This window comes from Bacillus rossius (assembly GCF_032445375.1).
Source record: "Bacillus rossius redtenbacheri isolate Brsri chromosome 9 unlocalized genomic scaffold, Brsri_v3 Brsri_v3_scf9_2, whole genome shotgun sequence".
NCBI lineage: Eukaryota > Metazoa > Arthropoda > Insecta > Phasmatodea > Bacillidae > Bacillus > Bacillus rossius.
The window spans coordinates 14,000,049-14,016,806 of record NW_026962013.1 but is presented as its reverse complement, the minus strand read 5'-3'; the positions used below and the strand labels follow the sequence as shown (position 1 = coordinate 14,016,806).

At 31.7% G+C, this 16,758-nt stretch overlaps 1 protein-coding gene across 6 annotated transcripts in view; it reads right to left on the bottom strand.

Moving 5' to 3' along the window:
* Positions 1-12,838: 12,838 nt before the first annotated feature.
* The window catches only part of LOC134543195 (transmembrane and coiled-coil domains protein 2), a 34,154-nt gene continuing 30,234 nt past the window's right edge, over positions 12,839-16,758 (bottom strand). For all 6 annotated transcript variants that reach the window (XM_063388090.1, XM_063388092.1, XM_063388095.1 and 3 more), the window contains one exon: positions 12,839-16,471. The gene's annotated coding sequence lies outside the window, so the exon portion shown is untranslated. The remainder of the gene's footprint in view (positions 16,472-16,758) is intronic.

The window sequence follows — 16,758 nt, the reverse complement described above, 5'->3', positions numbered from 1 at the left end:
GTTATCATATTTTCTCCCTTTAAAATTTTAGGTGCTTTCCGTAGTAAATGTTTTTAACTGGATGTACACAACATTAATTACCGGTGATAAAACACATATTGTAGACATCAATTAACAGTAAATTAACAGTAGCTTTCTTGGCAAGTGAAACTTTAACAATCATGTCGTTTTAGTCACCATTTTGAGTAAATACAATGGGAGTTAAGAAAGTGGGGTTATCTTCGATTTTTGGGAATTTTTCTTGCTTTCTTTACATATGCAATGCATCTATGTACTAATTAGCTGTAAGGACTCCAGTATTATACTTCATCATGATTGTTACAGGTTTTTTTAAAATTTTAATTCATTGTTTACACAAGTTGTGATGACTGAAAGGTAGGCCTGTGCGAGTATTCGAAATTTTGAATATCAAAACGAATACCTATTCAGTTGTTTACAAATATGGTTGTGCGGGATCTCAAAGGTCTGGAATAATTTTGGGAGCACAGATTTTCTTGGCGGGCAGGGACAAAATATCCACAGGATTTTTGTAATGTTTTAAGGTTATTTTGTAGAGTTTTTTTTGCTACATCTGACCACATAAATTTTAAGAAGACTAATATATTAAAGCCGGATTTAACACAGTAATTTGGAACAATTACTAACACCCACATTATCAGCTAAAGTATTTTACAGAAAAGAGAGTCAGGCAGGTCGATAAAAATAATTAGAACTGACAGGATACTGATAATAAATATGTGTCAGTAAAATTCAAAAGACTGCACAGGTGTTAAAGTTGACAGTTTTCAGATCAGAAGGTAGAAACATGGCATGCCATGTTTTGTTTAGAACGTGGCGGTGAAGAGAAAAAAAACTTGAATAGATCTTGTCGCATACTCGCAGCAAAGACTCCTAAAGCCTGACAACGTTTTCCTGGTGGATAATACACAGTGAACGACAACCGAATATATGTCTGTCCCCCCCCCCCCCCTCCCTAACATGTAGCTTATTTTACCAAGCACCCTTTACTAAACAGAAAAAGAGAGGAACATTCTAAGCAGCTACTGTGTTCTTACACTTAAGTTAAAACAAGCAAAAAAATATAATCCATAAATCTTAATATATGTTAATATAATAATATATTTTCACATAGTTAAAAATTCAAACAAACAAGTTTAGACCTACATCATATTTAACTATAGATTAAAACTGCTCAATGTAGATTTATTTCAAATCCACCCTCTACAAGTTTCTTCACACTGCAACTGCCTTACGTATTTGTTTTGCACTCTGTATTATTTTTATTTTTTTTTTGCAGATCCTATTTTGATTATCATGAACAATTATTTATATTTTCCTTTCAAAATTGGAATATTTCAACAACATTTTACCTAAGTAATTGTATCTGACTTAACCTAACCAACCTTTCAATTAGTGTTGTTTATCTAATTTCCCATAAGCCACTACACTACACATGTACTTTTTCTTTCAGTATTTATTTGTGTTTGTTTTTTATTCAAACTAAAAAAAAAACTGATATCCGCACAGGCCAACTGAAAGGTACTATGGTTTGAAGAGGTGCCACAAATGAACTAACATCAGGTGCTGTCCAACTTGAAACAACGCATGCACTCAGTGTCAAGTTTTTTTGCGAGTGTGTAAAAATCAATTTTTTAAAATCGCAGATGTCTTCCAAACAGTGGTAGATACACAGATTTATTTCGGGAAGGAATTTTACAAAAATAAATAAAAAAAATTGTATTAAAATAAGTACGTTAACAAGAGGTGACAGTTACATCATCATTCTTAACATGCATCACCCAAAATAACAGACTGTCTTCACCGAGATTTTCAATTTTTTTCATATATATATATACACATCCTCCCCTGCATCTGCCACTGCTTCCAATTATAAATGTTTAATAAAATGTTATTTGGGGTAAATTCCAAGACCATGTAACTCACCAAGATAAATTCTAAACAATGTCGTGTTTCAGTGTCTTCTTGTGGGTAAAAATAAAAAGTTGTACAAACATTATTTTCAGTAGGTGTACTTTACATTACAAAAATTGTATGCTTGAGGGCTGCATACTTCCTTCTCTTGTTACTAGAAACAACACTAACATCATTCATCGTTGTGTTTAAATGTTTGCTGCGTTGTCCAGGTTTGTTGTCTGCCTGCATTTAATCTGTCTCGTCGTTAGTCCACGACTAAGTTCCTTCAACGGAATTCTTGTGCTGTATTATATTTATATGTTGAACATTTTTTGTCCGTGCTGTCGTCATTGTGTTGTCCATAATACGTGTTTAGTTTCATCGTTGGTTCCATTTGTCTGACATCAGCTGAATCAGTCTTGTTTGCTGTAAATTTTTTATCCTTTTTTTTTTTTTAATTTTTCCATGACAAACAATACAAAACTGCAATGGCGTATGTCCAAAAAACTGCATTAAATCAAAACTTTCCATTGCATGAATCGTTAAAAAAAAGAACGAATCAAAAAGTGTGCAACGAATTTATTTCAAAAGGTTCAGGAATAATTTCAAGTTTCTTGCAATTCTGAATGGAGAATTTCATCACTGATAATTAATTATATTCTGTACTTAATCTATGGATTTTATTTTTACAATTAAAAATTGTTGGAATAGTATATGCTTACTGCATGTATTCTATTATACATGTGAAAATTATTTACCTACAAGACTATAATAGTGTGTTAGAAATATTGTGCACTGCTATTAAATATTTTTGGCTTGATCTTAAAATATAATTTTTTCTCAGTTATTATTTGTATCAATATTTTATATTTGTCTCTATAGTTACAGTAATGCAAGTTATTTATTAGCATTTAGCCATGCTAAATGACATGTTTTCTCTCTTAGCATGCCTTGCTGAACAGACATTTTGTTTTAGCAATTTTTCACAATGGTCGTACAACTTACTACTTATACGTATACATAATCTTAAGGCAGAGTTTCTCTGAAATCAGAAATCTGACCGCCTCCATAAGGAATAAACCAAGTTACTTGTATTAGACCTATACACATAGACGTTGCGATGTTACGATCACATATCATGTGGATGTCCATTTGTCCCATTCTAAAGTGATGCATTTTTCTTAGGTTCTAGATGCGTTTGAACTAAACAGATTGCACTCTGATACAAATTTTATGGGGGGGGAAGGGGGAGGATAAATTAGGCAACACCTGTATTGTTTTAGAAGTTGACAATTTTTTTTTTTTGCATATTTAAAATGATTGAATTTTTATTATATATTTGTCACTAAATAACTCTTAGAATCTTTATCCAACACAATGTAGTTAAACTAACTTTATTTTAGCCTTTTAAGACTTTACATATCCAGAAACGACGTATAATTTACTTGGCATTGAACTATGAACAAACACACAAATGTATCACTGAATAGAATTATGTTTAAGTAGGTTTTCACACTATTTAAAGCAGTATATTTAGTACTACATCAATTACCCGGTGTTGCCCAGGCTAAATCATCCTTGGGAGCTAATTTTCGGTAAATCTCATTCTCAGTTAATGGTTATATAATATAAGAAACAACACTGCATAGTTTCAAGTCTGTATGACATATTCTTGATAAAAAAATAATTTTATCTTTAATGCTCCCACAACCCACCTCGGGGGCTGGTTTTAGGAAAATCCCGTGATCAGTTAATGTGTGTGTACTATAAAGAACATCCCTGCTAAGTTTCAAGTTGTGGGTCATATACTTGAAAGACAGGAAATTTTGAATCTTTAACACCACTACAACCCTCCTTGGAAGCTGATTTTTGTAAAATCCTTTCTTCTGTAGGTCTTATAGTTCCTGAGAATTCGTGATGAGCGAGTCATTGAGTGGTATTTCACTTCATATAAGCTTTACTTTCCCTTTTTATGCCTTTAGGGATGGAATTTAAAAAAAAAAAAATCTCTAGGTGCACCCCTAGGGAATCAGAGAATATTCCCTCCAAATTTCAAATCTCTAGGTCCACTGTTTTAGGCTGTGTGTTGTCTGTCAGTCACGGTACTGTTTTATAAGTATAGATTGTTCATCAAAATAGTGTTTCTAGACAGTGCATCACATTCACAAGTAAATGATTTGATAGAAGCCGAAACTTCACGTATTATAATTTACGTGTACTTGTTATGTATGTAGGGTATTTATATAAATGGGAAAAAGAAGGTTTCTGGAAATGTTCACAGAGGAAAAGTAAAATATTTATTTCTTTTTTGAAGATCTATTGCTGTTATTAAACATATAAAGAAGTCATACACTCAAATTAAGTGAAATAAGACATTTAACAATGTGTGGGTAAATTATATCAACTATAAATATGTATTAACCATGGTCATCAGTTTCCGGAGTAAATGTGTATACATTAATTTTTCGTATATTATATGCAAATTGTTGAATGAAAATTTTTAACAGATACATTGGGTAAATTCTTTTTTACCATCATAAGCTCTTGAAAGGTTGAGACTATGACTTGATTTTTTTGACGTTAGCCTGTATGTACACTGTTATGAAAAGTTTGTGCATTAGTTTAAATAAATGCTAACAATTTAACACTAAATGAAAACAATAATCATTATACAACTGTTCATGTTTCCATAATTTTTTTACTGCAACAAAAATACTTACAAGTAAACATGAAAAATATAAAGATATATTACAGTTTTTTTTTCATGAAAGTACCTACTATTACAAATAATATTGTATACACACACAATGTTCTGCAAGCACCATACATACATTCTTACTTCTCAAGGGAGTAGCATGCAACACTAAAAGTGTGAAGTACAGGACTTCTAGGAACGTAAAAATTCTCTCGTGTTCAGCAAACATACTTTCATTTGGTATAATAATGTTAATATTATACTTGTCACACAAATAATTTTTTTTTTTTGTTTTGAAAAAGTTTTAACACACTAATTATGCCGTGTGATGTTTGAATATAGCAGACAGAAATAATTTTTAGCAGATAGTTAATTTCTAAATTGTTAGGTGATTTTATTATTTTTATTTTTAAGAAAAAGTTCAGTGATAACAATCTTTGCAGCTAGGAAAAAAAAAACAACAAATTGGTACAAAACTATAGCCATAGTATCTATTGTAGACACCATTACAACTGACTATACATTATAACCATTAGAATGTAATGAGAATGAAAAGTTTCAGACAAATATGTTGTTTTTAAAATTTATAGTACACACACAATCATCATTTTTACGTTTAAGAAATTCGCTGGACTAAATTTTGTAAAAATATAAGAATTTAATTTAAACACTTTTTTGGGCACAAAATTTTAATGGACATTTCCAAGCTCAGTTGACTGCATTAATTAATCTTGAGACAAGATTATTTTAAAGCTTAATACCACATTACCAAAGCCCATTCATTCTTTATTAAGGAAATAAAAAATCCTGTTATCATTGCAGCATGCAAAGTTCATTGCAATTGGATTCAGATTAATTGGCATCCATGTTGTGGTCCTTTATCCATGTACATGGCATTAAGTTTATTATAACTGCTACATGATTTAGTAAATAAAACATAGTTTTTCTAAAAAAAAAAACTATCGATAGATGACATTGAATATATAATTCCCAGGAAATATAACAGTATAATCAAGTCTTGATATCAAATGAGTATTTTATGCTTGGCCATTAAGTTTTCAACTATATTTTATGTTAAAAAATTGAAACAAGATGCTTAAAAACACAACATTTAAAAAAAAAAAAATCTTTTACAAATTTTGGACAGAATTTCAGTATTGGTCTCTTTGCAGACTTCCTTTAGTCATAAAACAGCCAATCGTATATTTGTTCTCTTATCTATAATTACATTTATTTTAATGTGCAGCATTATTAGACTACTAGCTGTGAAATTATTTTTTTTCCAAACTTCAAAAGCTCCTACTTTCTTATATCATCATTACCATTAGAATGACAAGCAACAAATACAAGCACAATATTATATTTTACATGTACGTAACCAGCATAACTTACTTACACTCGCCTGTCCACAAACTCTAGTTACAAAACTTATCTGCAAAAAAAAAAAAAACATACATGTGCTAAACTTGTTGGTACTGAACCCTAAGAATTGATCAGAATTTTATTTTCCTTGCAGATCCATACCATAGCAAATTCCGTACAATTGTCTGCCACAAAACTAAATATAATTTTAAGTACATAAAGTACAGATTCATTTATTTATTCATTGCCACAAATAAGTATTTTTAATAACTTGTTTTATCTAGTGATGGTATTAGTATGACTTAAAACTGGAACATAGAGTTGACAAAAAATTTTTACATAAATTGTATAAATATTGTCTTGCACTGTTGAAAGCATTTGCTTCCCATAGAAATCCCCATTTGTTAGATTTACCGTATTTCCCTCAATCTGAAATGCTGTTGATTCCAAGACACATCTCTATCTATATGATCCTTGGTTTTCTTAAAGAAAACATTTATTGTACAGTAATACCCTGAACGTACGCCACAGATTTAACCGAGCAATAACTGTCATTCGAATTCATGTTAAGTTGGGGTACTCTATTGCACATAAATTATGAATTGCAAAAATCTAAACTGATGTTATTTTGACGTAGAAGGCTTCATAATCTAACAAAGTCGTCTGACAGATTGAAGATTTTTTCTTCTCACGCAAAATTTCCTCATAACATGCTAATAATAGTGTGGACGGAGTGGAGAATAGAGAGTCGCGAGACGTTAAAACAAAAGACACACGAATCGACAAGAATATTTAAATATCACATAAGACAGAATAGCCTAAGTCGGGATATCACTGTATTTAAAAATAAAAAAATTACTTCAATTTAAGTGTAACAGGTGAATGGTAATACTGTTGCATTAGTTCTTCCATTCTAACCTCTCAGCACGGTTTTGGTTTACAAGGCTGTTCCGGTCAACCTACGAAGTCATGTACATATCATAATTGTATTTCTGGAAGGCAAAAAAAAAAAACATTCCCCACTTTCTGAACTACTTTTGTAATTTAAACTTCTTTATATCAGATAGGGGAAGTGGAGAGAAGATAATGACATTAGAGCTTGAAGAAAAGTAGTGTAATGATCAGGAAGGGAATGATGTAACTGCATTGCTGTTTGGCACCATGTTTGGTCCGCTTGACATCAATCAACTGAGTGTGGCTAGGCTCGGTGGCTGCAGATACATCAGTTTCACATTACATTATTCTCAAAGCTCTAAATACTACGGGAAACTAAACTATCAAGTTTATATAATTTTTGAAAACAAAACAACTTGCATAACCTATGTTTTTACTGTACCAGCATTAACACTTAAAGTCCCTCAAATTGTGAATTTATGTATCAACGGTTTAGCTATCAAGTTACTTGATAAAAACGGATGGCAGCAGCGCTGTCAGTGAGCTGATGTAGAACTACAACCAATGTTGATGAATTTGCCTGTCAATTTAGGACTTCATTAATAGATATATGCATATTGGAAAAAAATTCGACAAATGTAAGAAGCCACTGATTCAACATAATATGTTGGAAATACGCCACTGGAAGCATGTGTCCAACATATTGTGTTCAATCAATCTTTCCCATTGCAAGACTCTGAAAGAACACAGAAGCCATTGACTGTAAGATACACCCCCTTCACTGAGCCCGAAAAAGATTTTAAAAAAGAGTTGTCTTAAAGTTAATGCTGTAATTCTGCGTTAATAATGTTAACAACTTGAAATAAGTTACAAGGTTGTAACAAGTGTGTACTTAAATGTATAAATAAGGTTTCTGATGTATTTCAACATGTGTGTGATGTCCATTTGTCAAATAATGTTGACATGCAATGGTGAGTGTTATCAGAAGCTTCTTTCAATTGATCAATTTCTTTCGTGTTTGGAAATAACTTAATGAATACTGTTTACTTTCTAGCTGTGAACTTAACTTTTGTAAATTAAAAGATCATGCCAAATAAGTCACAGCTTTCTAACTTTATATGTTTGTAAACTTGTCTACACTTTGAACAGCATTCAACCAAATCCAGGAATTGAATGATTACTTATGTATATAATAGTTGCAATGTAAACAAATGGCACATGTAAAGATAGTTGACAAACTTATAACTTTTCATTGTACTTTGCCACCTATCAGCAATCACTACATCATTGGTATATGTATGTGAATCAAAGATAAAGAGGAAGAATTTTGCTCTAGTATCTTACTATAGTTTCATTATGTGCACATTCAAAGCTATAAACGTGATAGTGATTTTGATTTATTTTTATTTTTAATGCAGCTCTCTGAAGTAAATTGATCTTAGTCAAAATGTAACATTATGAAACTAATGTTTTCAACAGTACAAGATAAAGCAAATGGAATGTTTCTGAACCAGTCTCTCATGTGCAAATGTAGCATCAAATTTTGGGCATTGCTATCTCTTTGCTTTACAAATTATATCCAATTTAGTCACTTAACTGTTAAAAATCCAAACACTGAATATTTTTCAAGTACAATAAATACCAATTAAAAAAATTCAATACAAAGGTGAAACAAAATAGAACAAATTTGTGTTGGGAGAGAAGGGATAGGGAAGAGACTTAAAAGATTTTTTAAGAATGTGAAAAAAGAACAGTTTTTTTTTTAACATGGGTACAAAGGGCTTTGTATAAACAAAAGTTGCTAAATTTCAGGGTTACTAAGGTCTAAAAAATATGGAAAAACTAGAAAAGTTAGAGAATTTGAAAATGGTCATGGAAAACCCTGAAATATTGAAAACATTGAAAGGTCACAGAATAACCATCACTTAAGTTGTTAATTTTAATATGAAATACTGAGTTAGCTCAATTATGTATAAAATACACTTGCTGCAAAAACAATGAACCGTTTTTTTAAGCTACTGAGTGTTAGTTAAATGTTTTGAATAATGAAATAGATTTTTACTACATTAGATGAAGAAAAACAGACTAAGTCAAAACAAGCATTACGTCTGCTGGATATAGAGTCTTTGGAATTGTGATTTAAGTAGTTTCTACAACCATCCTGGCTTAAAAATGAGAATTTTGTATTTCCTTATGTACTTGTACATAGCTGAATAGTAATTGTTTATTCACAAAACTACATAAAATAATTAAGATATTTTAGTGTCAGGAATATCTAATTCAAGCAGTCTGTTGCAACCGTGTACATATTTGAAGTGGCTGATATACACTTGAGCACACATCGGCACCCAAAATTTGAATCAGCCGCACTTCAAAGAGGACTCGCAGAAGGATACTGTTGATTCATCATTGAATTTTGTCATTTCTCGAGTGTCAAAGGTGGGAGTGAACAAGCATGTAGCATACAGGAAAGCAACAAGAGGGATAAGTTAACAAAGGGCATTTGCTCATCCTGAAGAAAACACGACTAATTAAAACACAAATTAACTCGGGGAGACAATAAACACACCAAGTTTGAGGAAGGCACCTTAAGTTCTGACCTGGTAAAACTATTTTACATCAATATAACAAACCATCAAAACCAGCAAAAGTTATCTACCTCGTAATAATTACCATTGCATCCTACGAATACAAGTAAGTTTTATTGCACATTGTATTTAATGTAAAATTTATTCTTATAAATATAATGAAGGCAATTGAGCTGTTGCACAATGGTTGCTTTAATACTTTTTTAAGTGAAAATATTTATGCTGGAAATTTTTCCCCCAGTAAATTTGTAACACGTGACAATTTTTTACCACCTCATTTATAAAATATATATATAAAAAATCAGAGATGTTGATTTCTTTTCAACTCCGAGAGATGGAACTTTGAGAACTTAAGATGTATATTTTTTAAAATATTTAAATACTGTATATAATATTTGACAAATCTTTTCAATGTACATATGCAGTTTTATTCTTATGAGAAATGGATAAATTTATAATGTTACGTAATTTGTTTTGTTTTTGTTTTGTTTTTGCTTTTAGCTATATCAAACGCTAAAATAGTATCAATATCAATACAAAAAAAAAACTGCTGTGTGTAATCAGAACACTACACAAATGTAAAGATCTTTGGGCAGTTTGCAATGGTTGTGAACATAGTGTTCAGCAACTAAATAAAATATTAGAAATCCTTTGGAGTGTCTCATAAAAACTAGTATAGCAAACTACAGAGCAAATGAAGCTAATGTCTTATCTAAACAAAATCTACAACTGAACACATGATTGGCGTAATTCTGAAAGTCAATGCAAACTTTTGCCAGCTTAACACTTAAAAAGTACTATCAGATTTTGTGGAACAGAACTTGTGAACATTTCTACATTTACACTAAATTTTTGCACGGTACACTTAAAAATGTAGTTCTTATACATTTCAGATTAAAAGTTAAGATTATTTTCATTTATTCTTTCACTAAATGTATAACATTGCACTTGTGATCCACTAACGTAGCACGCTGTCCAATTCTGGACAAATATACTCTACTATCTTCATGTGCATGGGTTTCGAGCCCACCAGAAATCAAATGTTACTTTTCAGTCTTTCAAGTTCCCAGAGGAACATCAGAATTATTTTGTTCTTCACTAACCAACACCACACTTATTACGCTATTCAAGCATGCCATTAAAAACGCTCTACGACGAGATCCAATGGTCAATAAGCATGGTTCCGAACAGCAATATTTTTTATAGCTTCAATTTTTATCATTTACCTTCTTGTTGATTAGTCACACATCTTGAAATCAGACTCAAATACATGTCTTTGAAAATCCTTGAAATCATTAAAAGTAATAGTACCTACAACACATTTTAAAAGTCTAATTAAAACTTAATTTAATAACTGCTTACTAGACCAACCATTAGACAAACAGCAGCACATTCAACTTCATAACTGTTTCCTAAAAGCACACATGTTGTTATTGGCATTAATCGTGAAATCAATGATTGCCACACAACACATATTTTAGTTCAAACAAAATAAAAGCAGACCCACTTCTGTTAAAATATTTTTTATACTTATCAGTTGGTCTATCACTTCTGCATACTTTCCTTAAACCTCCAATTACAACTTTATGATAAAAATATTGAAAGAAAGAAAAAATATGGGCAGAATGCTTTTTTTGCTAAATTACATACTTCAGATACTAATTAGTAGTGATCGCTGACTTCAATAGCTCTGACAGTACCAGTGACTGGCACAACTATTGGACTCCAAAATGGGTTTGGATAGAGAACGCAAGAACACACGTTCTTCAAGTTAGCTTTAGGCATTCAATCAGTGAAGCAAAGCTCATGTGTTTAATTTAGTTCTGAACAGGCTGCAGAGAAATAGAATCCCAGGCATTATTTTTCTTACCACTCAAATTTAATAGTACAAAACATGCAATAACATACACACACATGAGTAAATTTAAGAAATACTATCAGAAAGGCGACATGTCATGTTTTGGTCAAACACTTCATACACACTATAATTATGTTGCAAAATTATATAAGCTCACACGCCGTGTTGATTAATTAATATTTTCATTAATTTTTTTTAAACTGCTATTTCTGCAATTTTGACTTTTTATCTCCCTTGGATTTGTCGTTCAGGCAAAAATATTTTCAACAGATATTCACTTAGTGATCATGGGTGTTAAAAGGTGCACAAGTCTTCATAATTATCATCACTTGCGTTATCTTGCAAAAATTAATAAGTAAAATTATATTTTTAAGCACTAGCTAAATCTGTACGTTCACTAAGATGTGCGACTTTGACAGGTAGCAACGTTTCTTCGCTGATGATGCTCTTAATCACTGACACCCCAGTGTATGCTGTACCGTACGACAGCCTAAACCTTGCATCTGGGGGTGGGGGTCTGTGTGTGTTAACGTGCAGGAAGAAAGAGTCAGCGGTCAGGACCTATGCATGTCGTGATCTGCGATACTCCAGTACCACGTCATGCCAATAAGTTAACAACGGCAAGTTTCCATTCTTCTGCCCCTGACTGGTTTTAGGCTATAGCAATGCCAACTTTTATCAAAAATGATTTTATAATGAATTAAAAATATTTTAAAAAAAAACATGGTTAATTACTTTATTTCGAAGGTAACAACCGTTTTAATTAAATAAATTTATAAAACTATACCAAGACCGCAGACCATTACATCTTAAAATTTTTATCCAGGGCTAAAACCACACACAGTACTATTAAGAGATTTCTTGCGTAAAACACTGCTGTTACAATAACCTCACAAAATAAGTGACTGTTTGAAGCCGTCTCCTGTTTAGTATTTCAGCATAAAAGTAGGCATTTACCAGCAACAAGAAAAAAAAAAAATAGTGTGTGCAAAGAAACTTACATTGCAAATTTTTAAAACTGAGTCTACATTGTAAGAAAAAAAGTATTAAATAATAGCTCAAAGGTATTGTAATTAAATGTGGAAATAGTCTTGGTTTGAGTTACTGTATAAAGTTTTCAAATTTTTATTGAGTGAGGGGGGGGGGGGGGGAAATCATGCAATCCCTCCCACTTGCTATTATTTTGCTCTAATGAACTTGCTGTCAACAAAATGTTCAGCCAAAGTAACCCCCCCCCCCCCCCCACACACACAACAAAAATTGGCCAATTGAGCATGCCCATCTCAAAATATAATACTACACCATTGACAAATGGGCAATTGGATGTACGTTTACACTTAATCATGGTGCTCACTAATTTATGGCACTAGCCCATCCTTAGACTTAATAGTTAAGGTAGTTTACTGGCAATTCAGAAAAATACAACTTAATGCATTTACAAGAAACTGATTTTACATGGATCATATTTGAAGGGAAAAATATTTTATCAGAAAATAACGTACAAAAGAAATAAAGGCAAAACAAAACTCTATTGCAATTTGATCTATTTCCTCTAAATTCTGTAAATCATTGGTACTTTCAGTCACAGTATCATAAGATTACAAAAAAAAAAATTCAAATGAAGATACATACTACAGCAACTAGACACTTAAAGTTAATTTTTATGTAATCAACTGACAAATATCACAGACTCAAATACATTCTCAAAAATAACAAGAGACAATAGGAAAGAAAACTTTATAACTTAATATCATGAAGCACAAAGAAAGTCTCGCAGCTACGTACACTCTGTTAAAAATAACTTAAGTCTTTTATTTTGACAAGTGCTGCACCAAACATTAAGACTTTGACATCTATATATCCTCGCAAAACAAACAAAATGGTTTGATAGTCTGATGCTTCACGAATGTGTGTTTGTTTATTACCTACATCGTAGTATTCAGCTGCCAAAGTATACATGATCGTTAAAGCATCTGTCAAACAAGAGACTCCGTATCATGAACAGAGTAGGCATGTGCGAATGTCCATTCACAATACATTTAAATGTTAATATTTTAACCAACTGAAATTTTAGAGAATATTTTCAATAAGAGTAAGAAAAAAAATAAAATAAGCTTATTAAAAAAAAAAAAAAATTAAAAAAAAAAACAAGTACTACAGTTGGGTATGGTTAAATATGGTCCCAGGCTTAAATTATTTGTTAGGATGCAGATAAAAAAATTATATAAACACCACATTCTTTTGGTAAGATTAATAATTTTTCACTTCATTTCCAGAAGCAGACTGTATGTAACACAAGTTTCAGTTGGCATGCCATTAGCTCATTGGCAATAACAATGGGACACTACTTGTAAAGAACATCAGAATTTAGCGGAATACTTTTTAAGGTGTCACATTCGCACGCGATCAGATTTACGCCAAAGACCCAGTTGCTGCTTTAGACATGTGGACTGACTGCATGAAGGAAAATCCAAAAAAAAACACGTAAGGAGAGGGCTAACTGCCCAAAGAGCCATAAGAAACATGCAAGAAGAAGCATAGTAAGTTGATAAGAAATATGATCTGGAAATTATTGAACTAACATTCAACGAGACAGTTAGAGCTGCTTAAGATAGAGAGAGATGTGTGACAGCACATGATGTACTAGTTACTGAAGCCAGTATTGGAATAAAAATGCCGGAGCATGGAGAAGGAGAAGAAATTACAAAAAGAAATGAAAGTATTGCAAAAGTAAGTACATGAAATATGTGACATTTATAAAGAACAGTGAAAAATGGCAAAATACAAAACAAAACCTTTCATAAGGTCACATACCTCACTTGAACAGCAGATTAACCATGAGAGAAAAATTACATAATGTTCTGCAATTATAAACCAGTTCTTTAAACAGCAACACTTCATGCAATCTAGTGAATAAACATTTTTCTCACAAAAAAATTCATACACTAATGATGTTTTTTACAACGATTTCCAGAAACCCAAAATAATAACATTTTGTTGTTTTTTTTTAATTCGCACATGCCTGATAAAACAGTAAATTTACACCTTCTAGACGTCAAATTTAACAGAACAATCCAGTAATTAGACAACTAGAATGCAACACATAACATAACATTTATATTCCATTTCTAGGTGGGTCATTGTGTACACATGCATTTTAAATAGAATAACTTGTAGATATGAAGTTTCAATTTGGCTAGATAATAGTTAACCACAATTTACTTCCAGATCTTGAAAACTCTTGAAATACACATAATATTCAGCAGCTGGTTTTCAAGATCAGCTGTTGCCAGAATGAAACCAACATATAATGAAAAAAGAATTGCAGGTCAATACAATATATCTATACTCAAAACTATCAAGCTCCTATTTAAAGAAATTACAACTTTGCACCTCATTTCTATCACGGTACTCAATCTAATGTGTGCTTTGATTGTTTAATGTATGTGAAAATCCTTTATAATTGATCCTCTAATAGTGTAACTTAGCATTCAAAGTTACTAAAAAAACATGCAGGCAACAGTGTTTGTGTATTAATACAGTAAAGCTTAAATTAACTATGCAGGGTCACAGCTGCATTAAGCATGGAAACATTTAACTGGAGCATCAGGCCCAGAAAGTGCTCCAATAAATTCAATGCTCAACACTAGAGTTAGGCCTGTGCGAAGCTTTGACTAAGTGAATCAATCTATTCTCTTTCTAAAATTTTGTTTGACTTTTCCAGGAAATTTGCTATTCGTTTTACGTGAAGCTTCAGTTGTGATGTTTGTTGTGAAGCTTTAAAACATGGAAGCCTAAGTTTTTCTCATTATTTTTTTTTTGTTTTGTATATATTTTGCACAAATAAAGTTGTTTACTTAAAAAAAAAAAAAAATCAATTTTGCATAGTTAGTTTATAATTTTGATTTAATAGTGTTATATATATGGCCCAATTGGTTAATCACTTATAAGTTTATTAACATAACAAACATTATTTTTACTACAATTCAGTATTTTATAAAATAAGTTTAATACAACCTGGCTGAGAACATATTCACATTTTGCTTCGACTTTGTATTTTAAACATTCTATTTGATATTGGCTTCGCATAAAAAAAAAATTGTATTCGCACAAGCCTAATTGGAGTATGCTGCACGAGGTAATTGAAAATAAAAATAAAACATTGATGTTAATAGTCATACACAAATTTGCTGAAAAAATTTTTGTGAAGGCTTATACAAACTTATACCAGAAAAACAAAGTCCATTACGATATTAACAGTTATTTCCATGATATACAAAATTGCAATGCAATTACTTTACAATTATATTGCACTAGAAACAAAGAGAGCCAACTCTTAAAACACAATCTGTTAAACTGAACTAACAGAAATACTAACCTTGCACGGCATTTAAAAAAATAGGCTTAAATTATCAATGACCTTTTAAACATACAATGATAGGGCTTATATTTACCTATATTTAGCTATTCAGAACTAACATTTTTCAAATTTGCACCATTTGAGAATCAACTGTAATTCTGAATTTCACATACTGACAAACATGAAATTTGCAATAACTAAATCAATACACATTTCTTATCTATGAGAAATGCAAGCAACTTGACTTCACCTCAAAAATACCTACTTTAGTACACCTATCATCTATCAAATCAACTTGTGAAAATTTATACTGGTACAGAACACACAATACAGCAGCACTTTCCAAATTTACATAAATAATCTGCAACACTAAGTCTACCATAAGAGAGCAAAAACACATACTTAACACACTCAAAAACTTCTTCAAAAAATACAATATTAAAAACATACCTAATTGTGGAGCTATGTACAAATACAGAACTTTTAAAATTTTAGCAAAACCAAAGAGAGACATGATAAAATCCATACTTAAATCATACTTAACACATACAATGTATCACATTTCCAGCCAAATCTTGGCATTGCTCTGACGCCAAAGTCCGGTTCCATGACAACTACTGCCGTTGAGAAAAACACAAGTTTTGTTCCACGTTTTTCTCTCGCACAAACTTCCTGGACCGAATTGACACTCTTGCTGTCGGTTGTGCATGTGCCGCGTGAACACAAGTGCCTGGGTGTTCAGAGTGATAAAAATATCAACCAACAGTCTTCTGTGGAGATTGTGGTTTGTACAAGCCAATCTGCAAATGAAACGTCGTGCAGTATTAGCCCCCCGACTACACAGGAACTGGGGTTACAAAGATAGACAGGTGGCGAACTGGCTACTCAGCCAACTGTTCAAATAGTCCTAATACTCTAGTTGAAACAAGTGTTTAATCCCCAAATTTAGGACTAAATTAAAATTTTTTGAATAAACAAACGGTTTGACTGTGTCAACTTTAGTTAGTAATGTTCTTTAACTCCACTTGAAAATCTCAATACCTCCATTTCTGATTCTAATTCCAGATACCCTAATACCACCACCAAT